Raw genomic sequence first — 9,788 nt, 5'->3', positions numbered from 1 at the left:
CAATTCAGCTGTATTATGTAAGTAATAAGACTAATGTAAAGCAATAGGACGTGAGGGGCTCTTGTGTCTGCAGTCTCCTTGACACAGAATTAGAGATACGGTGACATCAGCAAAATGGAGGGTTAGGCTATAATATAGGTCCCACTTTCAAGGTATAATTAGTCAGTTGTCTTCACCCATGCTCTGGTTTATCCTGGTGAGTAGAGCTGCAGTCTGGGTTTACTTTCATGAGCTCAAAGACTTTCCTACAGTTTTTCCTGTAAGGAAGATTTCACACCAATGAATTGTGTTTTGGTGGAGTGTGAAACAAAGGAATGTCTGTATTTTCCATTCACTTTTGAAAGATAGCTTTCCTTGATACAGAATTTTTGATTGACAGGTTTGTGTTTCAGCACTTTGAGCATGTCGTCCCACTGTCATAGAGCTTCCATTGTTTCTCCTGAGATAGAAGCTGTAACTTACTGGAGTTTACTGCTATGAATTATTTTTCTCTTAGTGCTTCAAGATTTTCTGTCTTTATCTTTTAACATTTCTATAGTGTCTGGGTGTGGCTGTTCTCTCTTTATCCCACTTGGAATTGGTTGAACAGTTGGAATGTGGAGATGAATATGTTTCATCATATTTAGGATGCTTTCAGGTATTTTGAGTAGTCTTTTGCACTACTCCTCTTTCCTCTGGCACTCCCATTTTGTATATGTTAGTGTGTTTGATTTTGTCCCACCAAGTCTATGCCTTAATTTTTTTTCATTCTGTTTTCTGTTTTATTTGAATTATATTATCTTTTGGTGTATCTTCAAGTTTTCAGGTTTTTCATCAACTCCTTCTAGTCTACTGTTGATCCCCTCTAGTGAATTTTTCATTTCAGATTGTATAATTTTACTCCACAATTTTCATATGCTAATTTTTTTAAATAGAATTTCTAATTATTCATAGATGCTATTTGGTGGGACATTTTTATTATACCTTTCTTCTTTAAGGATCATTTCTTGATGGGAGGTTCTGTGCCTCCAGAAATTTCTTCATTTCTCTGTGTCTCTGTGTGTGTGTGTGTGTGTGTGTGTGTATGTGTGTATATATATGTATGTATATGTATTATGTATATATATATATATTTACAATGGTGTGTTAATTTCTGGTGTACAGCATAATACTTCAGTCATATAAGAACATACATACATACATATTCATTTTAATATTTCTCACCATAACTTACTACAAGATATTTAATATAGTTCTCTGTGCTATACAGTATTAAGTTGTTGTTTATCTATTTTATGTGTATTAGTTAGTGTCTCCAAATCTCAAGCTCCCAATTTAACCCTTCTCACTCCCTCCTCCCCCTCACCCCGTAACCATAAGTTTGTTTTCTATGTCTGGGAGTCTGCTTCTGTTTTGTAAATAAATTTGTTTCTTGCTTTTTTCTTTAGATTCCCCATTAAGTAATATCATATGGTATTTTTCTTTCTCTTTCTGGCTTACTTCACTTAAAATACATTCTTCAGGTCTATCTATGGTACTGCAGATGGTATTATTTTATTATTTGTTGTGGCTGAATAGTATTCCATTGTATAAATATAGCACAATTTATTTATCCAGTCATATGTTGATGGATATTTAGGTTGTTTCCATGTCTTGGCTATTGTAAATAGTGCTGCTATGAACATTGGGGTGTGTATGTCATTTTGAATTAAGATTCCTTCTGGATATAGTCCCAGAAGTGGGATTGCAGGATCATGTGGTAAGTTTATTTTTAGCCTTTTGAGGAATCTCCATACTGTTTTCCATAATGGCTGTACCAAACTACATTCCCACGCACGGTGTAGGAGAGATCCCTTTTCTCCTCAGCCTCTCCAGCATTTATTGTTTGTGGACTTTTGAATGATGGCCATTCTCACTGATATGAGGTGATACCTCATCGTAATTTTGATTTGCATTTCTATGGTAATTAGTGATATTGAGCATGATTTTCCTGTTTCATAATGGCCATTTGTATGTCTTCATTGGAGAATTGCTTGTTTAGGTCTTCTGTCCATTTTTGGATTGGGTTGTTTGTTTTATTCTTATTAAGTTTTGTAAGCTGTTTATATGTTCGAGATATTAAACCTTTGTCCCTCTCATCTTTTGCAAATACTTTCTCCCATTCAGTAAGTTGTCTTTTTGTTTTGCTTATGGTTTCCTTTGCTGTGCAAAAGCTTGTAAGTTTAATTAGGTCCCATTCGTTTATTTTTGCTTTTATTTCTTTTGTTTGGATAGATTGCCCTAGGAGAACAATGCTGAGATTTATGTTGGATATCTTTTTGCCTATGTTTTCTTCTAAGAGGTTTACAGTGTCTTGTCTTATAAGTAAGTCTTTAAGCCATTTGTAGTTTATTTTTGTGTATGGTGTGAGGGAATGTTCTGACTTCATTGATTTACATGCAGCTGTCCAGTTTACCCAACACCATTTGCTGAAGAGACTGTCTTTACTCCATTGTATGTTCTTGCCTCCTTTTACAAAGATTAATTGACCAGAAGTTTGTAGGTTTATTTGTGGGCTCTCTATTCTGGCCATTGATCCATATATGTTTTTGTACCAATACCATGCTCTTTTGATTACTACAGCTCTGTAGTATTGTCTGAAGTCTGGGAGGATTATTCCTCCAGCTTCATTGTTTTTGTTTAGTAATGCTTTGGCAATTCTGCATCTTTAGTGATTCCATATAAATTTTAGGATTATTTGTTCTAACATTCTGTGAAAAGTGTCCTGGGTAATTTGATAGGGATTGCATTGAATCTGTAGATTGTTTTGTGAAATATGGCCATTTTAACAATATGAATTCTTCCAATCCAAGAGGAAGATATCCTTCCATTTCTTTGTATCATCTTTGGGTTCCTTCTTCATTGTTTTACAGTTTTCAGTTGTTAGGTCTTTCAACTTCTTGGTTAAGTTGATTCCTGGGTATTTTATTTTTTTGATGTGATTTCAATGGGATTGTTTTTTTCTTCTCTTTCTGATATTTTGTTATAGTGTGTAGAAATGCAACAGATTTCTTTATATTAATTTAGAGTTCTCTACATAGAGTATCATGTCATCTGCAAATAGGGATCGTTTTACCTCTTACCTTACATGTTGGGTAATTTTGTTTTTCTTGTCTGATTGCTGTGTGTAGGACCTCACATCCCATATTAAATAGAGGCTTTGAGAGTGGGCATTCTTGTCTAGTACCTGAATTTTGTGGAAAGGCTTTCAGCTTTTTCTCTGTTGAGTATTATGTTGGCTGTTAGTTGTTGGTTATTGGTATGTTGTAAATGGCCTTTATTACATTGAGATAGGTTCCCTCTATATTCACTTTGATGAGAGTTTTTATTCACGAGTGAATGTGACTTTTCTCAAATGCATTTTTGTGTGTATTAAGATGATCATTATGGTTTTTGACTTTTCTTTTGTTTATGTGTGTATCACACTAATTGATTTTCCTCTGTTGAGCCATTCTTGTGGCCCTAGAATAATTTCAAATTGATCAGATGAATGATCCTTTTAATGTATTGTTGGATTGTGTTGGCTAATATTTTGTTGAGAATTTTTGCATCTGTATTTATTAAAAATACTGGCATGTAGTTTTTTTTTTTTTCACAATATCTTTGTCTGGTTTTCGTATCAGGGTACTAGTTGACTTGTGGAATGAATTTGGAGGTGTTCCATCCTCTTTAATTTTTTGGAATAGTTGGAGAAGGCTAGGTATAAGTTCTTCTTTATATGATTGGTAGAAGTCCCCTGTCAAGTCATCTATTCCTGGACTTTTGTTTTCAAGGAGTTAAAAATTATATTGCACATTTTATTGCGCTTCTAGCTATCAGTCTCTCAAATTGCCTGTTTCTTCTTGACTCAGTCTTGGAAAGTTGCATATTTCTAGAAATTTGTCCATTTCTTATAGGTTATCCAATTTGTTGGCATATAACTATTTATAGTATTCTCTTATGATTTTTTTTGCATCTCTGTGGTGTTGGTTGATACTCATTTTCTTTCGTTTATTATTTTGTTTTTATTTTAGGTCTTCTTTATTCTTGTTGAGCATGACTGAAAGATTGTCTGTTTTATCTTTTTTTATTCTTTTTTTTTTTGATTTATAATCATTTTACAATGTTGTTTCAAATTCCAGTGTAGAGCACAATTTTTCAGTTATACATAAACATATATATATTCATTGTTCACATTTTTTTCTCTGTGAGCTACCATAAGATCTTGTGTATATTTCCCTTTGCTGTACAGTATAATCTTGTTTATCTATTCCACAATTTTGAAATCCCGTCTATCCCTTCCTACCCTCTGTCCCCTGAGCAACCACAAGTTTGTATTCTATGTCTATGAGTCTGTTCTTGTTTTGTATTTGTGCTTTGTTTGTTTTTTTTTTTTTTTTTAGATTCCACATATGAGTGATCTCATATGGTATTTTTCTTTCTCTTTCTGGCTTACTTCACTTAGAACAACATTCTCCAGGAGCATCCATGTTGCTGCAAATGGCATTACGTTGTCAGTTTTTATGGCTGAATAGTTCCATTGTATAAATATACCACATCTTCTTTATCCGGTCATCTGTTCATGGACATTTAGGCTGTTTCCATGTCTTGGCTATTGTAAATAATGATGCTGTGAAAATTGGGGTGCCAGTGTCATCCTGAAGCAGGGTTCCTTCTGGATATATGCCCAGGAGCGGGATTCCTGGGTCATATGGTTAATCTATTCCTAGTCTTTTGAGGAATCTCCATACTGTTTTCCACAGTGGCTGCACCAAACTGCATTCCTACCAGCAGTATAGGAGGGTTCCCCTTTCTCCACAGCCTCTCCAGCGTTTGTTGTTTGTGAATTTTTGAATGATGGCCATTCTGACTGGTGTGAGGATTTAACTGATGGTAGTTTTGATTTGCATTTCTCTGATAAGTAGTGATATTGAGCATTTTTTCATGTGCCTATTGATCATTTGTATGTCTTCCTTGGAGAATTGCTTGTTTAGATCTTCTGCCCATTTTTGGATTGGGTTGTTTATTTTTTTCTTATTAAATCGCGTGAGCAGCTTATATATTCTGGAGATCAAGCCTTTGTCGGTTTCATTTGCAAAAAATTTTTCCCATTCTGTAGGTTGTCTTTTTGTTTTACTTATGGTGTCCTTTGCTGTACAGTAGCTTGTAAATTTCATTGGGTCCCATTTGTTTATTCTTGTGTACATCCCTCACTTTAAATCTGTGTGTATCTTTTGCCTTTAACTATGTCTCATGTAGGCAGCATATTGCAGATTTTTTTTTCATTTTTCAGTTTTATTATGTAAAATTGTTACAATTTGCACATATAGAGTATATTGTATGTAACTACATATACAGAATATGTTGCACATATTGTTTAATAATTTACATACATGTTATGTTTATTACTTCTAAGAATGTTAAGAACTTTAGCTTTTTTAACTAAATAGTTATCAAAGGAATAAAGCCGACCACAACATAAGAATTAATTCAAAAAGATACACAACCCTGCTTTTAACAGCAACGTTCTTTATAATTGCCAGCTTCTATATGTAATAGACTACAACCCACCCATTTGCAGCCCTTCATTCACTTTTTTTTTTCTTTCACTTCAAAAACCAGAATTTGATAACTGGCATAAACATTTGCATTGCATCAAAAACAACAAAACACCTAGAAATAAACTTAATCAAGGAAGTTATATATACTCTGAAAACTGTAAAACATTGATGAAAGGAATTGAAGATGATACAAAGAAATGGAAAGATAGCTTGTGCTCTTGAATTGGAAGAATCAACCTTATCAAAATGGCCGTACTACCCAAGGCAATCTGCAGATCCAACGCAACCCCTGTCAAAATACTCATGACATTTTTCACAGAACTAGAACAAGCAATTCCAAAATGTGTATGGAACCATAAAGGACCTGGAACTACCAAAGCAATGTTTTTGGGTCTTCTCTTCTTCTTCTTTGTCTTCGTCGTCTATGTCGTCGTCTTCATCTTCTTTGTCGTCGTCATCGTCGTCTTCTCCTTCTCGTTCTCCTCATTCTCCTCCTTCTCTCCCATGTCCTCCCCCATCTCCTCCCTTCTCCTCCCTCTCCTCCTCCTCCTTCTCCTCCTTCTTCCTCTTCCTCATTCTTCTCTTCCTTCTTCTCTTTCCTCCTCCTCCTCTTCTTCTTCTTTTATTTTTTTAAATAGACTTTAGCGTTTTAGAGCCATTTCAGGTACACAACAGAACTAAGCAGAATATACAGAGTTCACACATAGCCCTCCCCACCCACCCATATATACTCCCCTACCCTCAACGTCCCTCATCAGTGTGGCATATTTGGTACAGTCGGTGAACCAACATGGGCACGTTATTATCAACCAAAGTCTATAGTTTACATTAGGGTTCACTCTTGATGTTGTACATTCTGTGGGTTTTGACATATGCATAATGACATGTAGCCATCACTAAAGTATCATACAGAAAAATTTCATTGGTGTAAAAATCCCTTGTGCTCCATCTATTCAGTCCTCCCTCCCTCCCTCTCCCCAAATCCCTGGAAACCATAATCTTTTTATTGTTTCTGTAGCTGTACCTTTTACAGAATGTCGTTTGGTTGTAATTGTACAGTTTGTAGCCGAAATTTATAAGGAACCACAAAAAGACCCCGAATAGCCAGAACAATCTTTTGTAGGTCTCTCTTCTTTCCCCTCTTTCTTCTTTTTGTTCTGTTTTCTTATGGTTTGATGACTAGAGAAGGTCCTTTAACATTTGTTGTAAAGCTGGTTTGGTGGTGCTGAAATCTTTTAGCTTTTGTTTATCTGTGAAGCTTTTGATTTCTCCATCAAGTCTGAACGAGAGCCTTGCTGGATAGAGTATTCTTGGTTGCGAGTTTCCCCGTTGCATCACTTTAAATGTATCATGCCACTCCCTTCTGTCCTGTAAAGTTCCTGCTGAAAAATTAGCTGATAACCTTATGGGAGTTCCCTTGTATGTTATTTGTTGCTTTTCTCTTGCTAGTTTTAATATTTTCTCCTTATCCTTAATTGTTGTCAGTTTGATGACTATGTGCCTTGCTGTGTTCCTCTTTAGGTAGATTCTCTGTGGTACTCTCTGCGATTCCAGGACTTGGGTGACTGTTTCCTTCCCCAAGTTGGGTAGGTTTTCAGTTATTTTCCCTCCAAAAATTTTCTCAGTTCTCAGGTCCTTTGTCTTTCTCTTCTCTTTCTGGGACCCCTATAATGTGAGTATTAGAGCGCTTCATATTGTTCCAGAGTTCTCTTAAAGTATCCTCATTTCTTTTCATTCTTTTTTCTTTTGTCTATTCTGTAGTAGTGATTTCCACTAATCTGTCTTCTAGCTCATTGATCCGTTCTTCTGCTTCATTTAGTCTATTCTTGATTCCTTCTAGTGTGTTTTTCATTTCGGTGATTTTATCCTTCAACTCTGTGTCTTCTTTATATTTTCAAACTCTTTGCTAAAACTTCACTCTCTGCATCTATACGCCTCTTCAGTTCTCTGAACATCTTTGCCATCATTACCTTAAACTCTTTCTCGAATAAATTATACATATCTCCTTATCACTAACTTCTGTTTCTGGGATTTTATCTTGTGCCTTCACCTGGGAGATATTCCTCTGTGGCCTCACATTCTGTCCTTGTATTTGTATTTTTAGGTAGGTTAGTTACATTTGTAGACCTTGGAGAGGTGGCCCTCTGTAGGAGATGTGCTATGCATCCCAGCGGTACACTCCTCTCTTGTTACTCAAGGGCCAGGGTCCAGCTGGTCCCAGTGTAGAGTCTGGCCTGTGTTTGTGGATTCCTTCCACAAGCTTTGGGATTGTTTTTTTATTTCTGGTACCTGCCCCCTGGTGGATGAGGGAGGAACTAGAGGCTTATGCAGGTTTCCTGGCAGGAGGAGTTAGTGTCTGCCCACTGCTGGGTGCAGCTTGGTTCTGGACCTCTGGTGGGTAGGGCCCTGTCTAGAGGTGTTTGTGGGGTTAGGAAGTCTGCTGATGGGTGCGCTGTGTTCCCACCCAGTATGTTTTTTGGCTTGAGGTTTCCCTACAGGCTGTTGGGTGGGGCTAGTTCTTGGTGCTAGTGATCCAATAATGATACCAGCCTCCAGGAAAGCTCATGCAGATGAACACTCCTGTAATGTCCAGCACCAGCTTTTATGTCCCCTAGGTGAGCCACAGCTTTCCCCTACATCCCCAGGAGTCCTTCCAAAACCAGCAGACAGGTCTGTCCCAGGTTCTTATGAAATCACTGCCTCTGCCCTTGGACCTGGCACACGTGAGATTCTGTGTTCTATTCCCTAGAGAATGAAGTCTCTGTTTCCCCCTAGTCCCATGATGCTCCTGGAGCTAAGCCCCACTGGCCTTGAAAACCAGATGTCCTGGGATCTCCTCCTCCTCTCAATGCTGGAACCCTGGGCTGGGGAGTCTGATGTGGGGCTGAGAAGTCTCACTCCTGTGGGTGCGCCCCTGCAACTTAATCGTCTTTCAGCTTGTGGGTCACTCAACCCAGGGGTATGGAGCCTGATAATATTGGAAGCATGCCCCTCCTACCATCCCACTGTGGTTCCCTCTTTATGTTTAGAGTTGAAAAAGTTTTTTTTTTTTTTTCGCTAGATTCCACTCTTTTTTTTTTTTTGACGGTTGTTTAGCAGTCATTTGTGGTTTTGTTGTAGTTGCAAGGAGAGACGAGCTCATGGTCCTATCGCTTCACCATCTTGCCCCTTTACTTTTTTTCCATCGTGCCTGGTTACAGGGAACTCTTTCTTGTAGCTTTGTTTTCGTAGTTCTGTCAGTTTACAGTTTTCTGTGACAGCTGTTCCACGTGAAGATGTATTTTTGATGTGTTTGTGAGGATCGTGAGCACCATGTCCGCCTACTCTGGCATCTTGGCACAGTCCTGTACCACAAATTTATTTCTCCTTATTTAGTTTCTGCATATTTACAGGAAATGCTGTTATTATCATTATTTGCATTTGAAACATGTTACATAAAATGTACTGCATAAACCTGTGGACTAAAATTATTATGAATGTATTTCCATGCATTTAAATCAGAATAGTTAATGTAAATTACATAGCACTATAGACACCAACTACATTTAGTGCTTTACAAGGTTAGTATATTCAGACTTTGAAGAACTCCATGAAGTGGTTAATACCATTACTTTATCTGCATTTCACTGATGGGGCAGCTGAGGCTTAGGGAGATACAGTAACACTCCCAACCCCACACAAGTCTGTGGCAGTTCTTCGGGGACTTAAATCCATGCTGTCTGAGTACAGAGTTCAAACTCTTAACCATTTTGGTATGGTGGGTCTCCTTTTTGGGTTACAGTTTTTCAAAATGTAACATTGATAATGTCCCATTATTAAGCTGTATCTTTATTGTAATATTATTACAAAGGTATAATTATTTTTCCAGTGGTGTATTACTGCATAAAAAGTGCCCTTAAAAGTAGGGGCTTAGAAGAGCAGTCCTCATTTTATTTTTATCTATTATAGTTCTGGGTGTTGTCTAGGCTCAGCTAAGTGATTATTGTAGGAGGTTTCTCAGGTGGCTACAGTCTTGTGGTGGCTGGGGTTGTAATTATCTGGTGATTGGTTTGAGAAGATGCAATCTGTTGGAGGGCCAAGTACTAGGACTTCTGAGGCATATCTATGAACTCTCCACAAATGATCATTCACCATGGGGACTTTGGGTGTGGTACAGGGCTCCGTGGTGAGTAGGGAAGTAGGGAGTGGACAGAGACAGAGAGAGAGAGACAGACGAAGAAATAGACAATA

Source organism: Camelus ferus, chromosome 2 (assembly GCF_009834535.1).
Source record: "Camelus ferus isolate YT-003-E chromosome 2, BCGSAC_Cfer_1.0, whole genome shotgun sequence".
Classification (NCBI taxonomy): Eukaryota; Metazoa; Chordata; class Mammalia; order Artiodactyla; family Camelidae; genus Camelus; species Camelus ferus.
The sequence above is the reverse complement of the archived record's forward strand: the minus strand, read 5'-3'. Positions refer to the sequence as shown.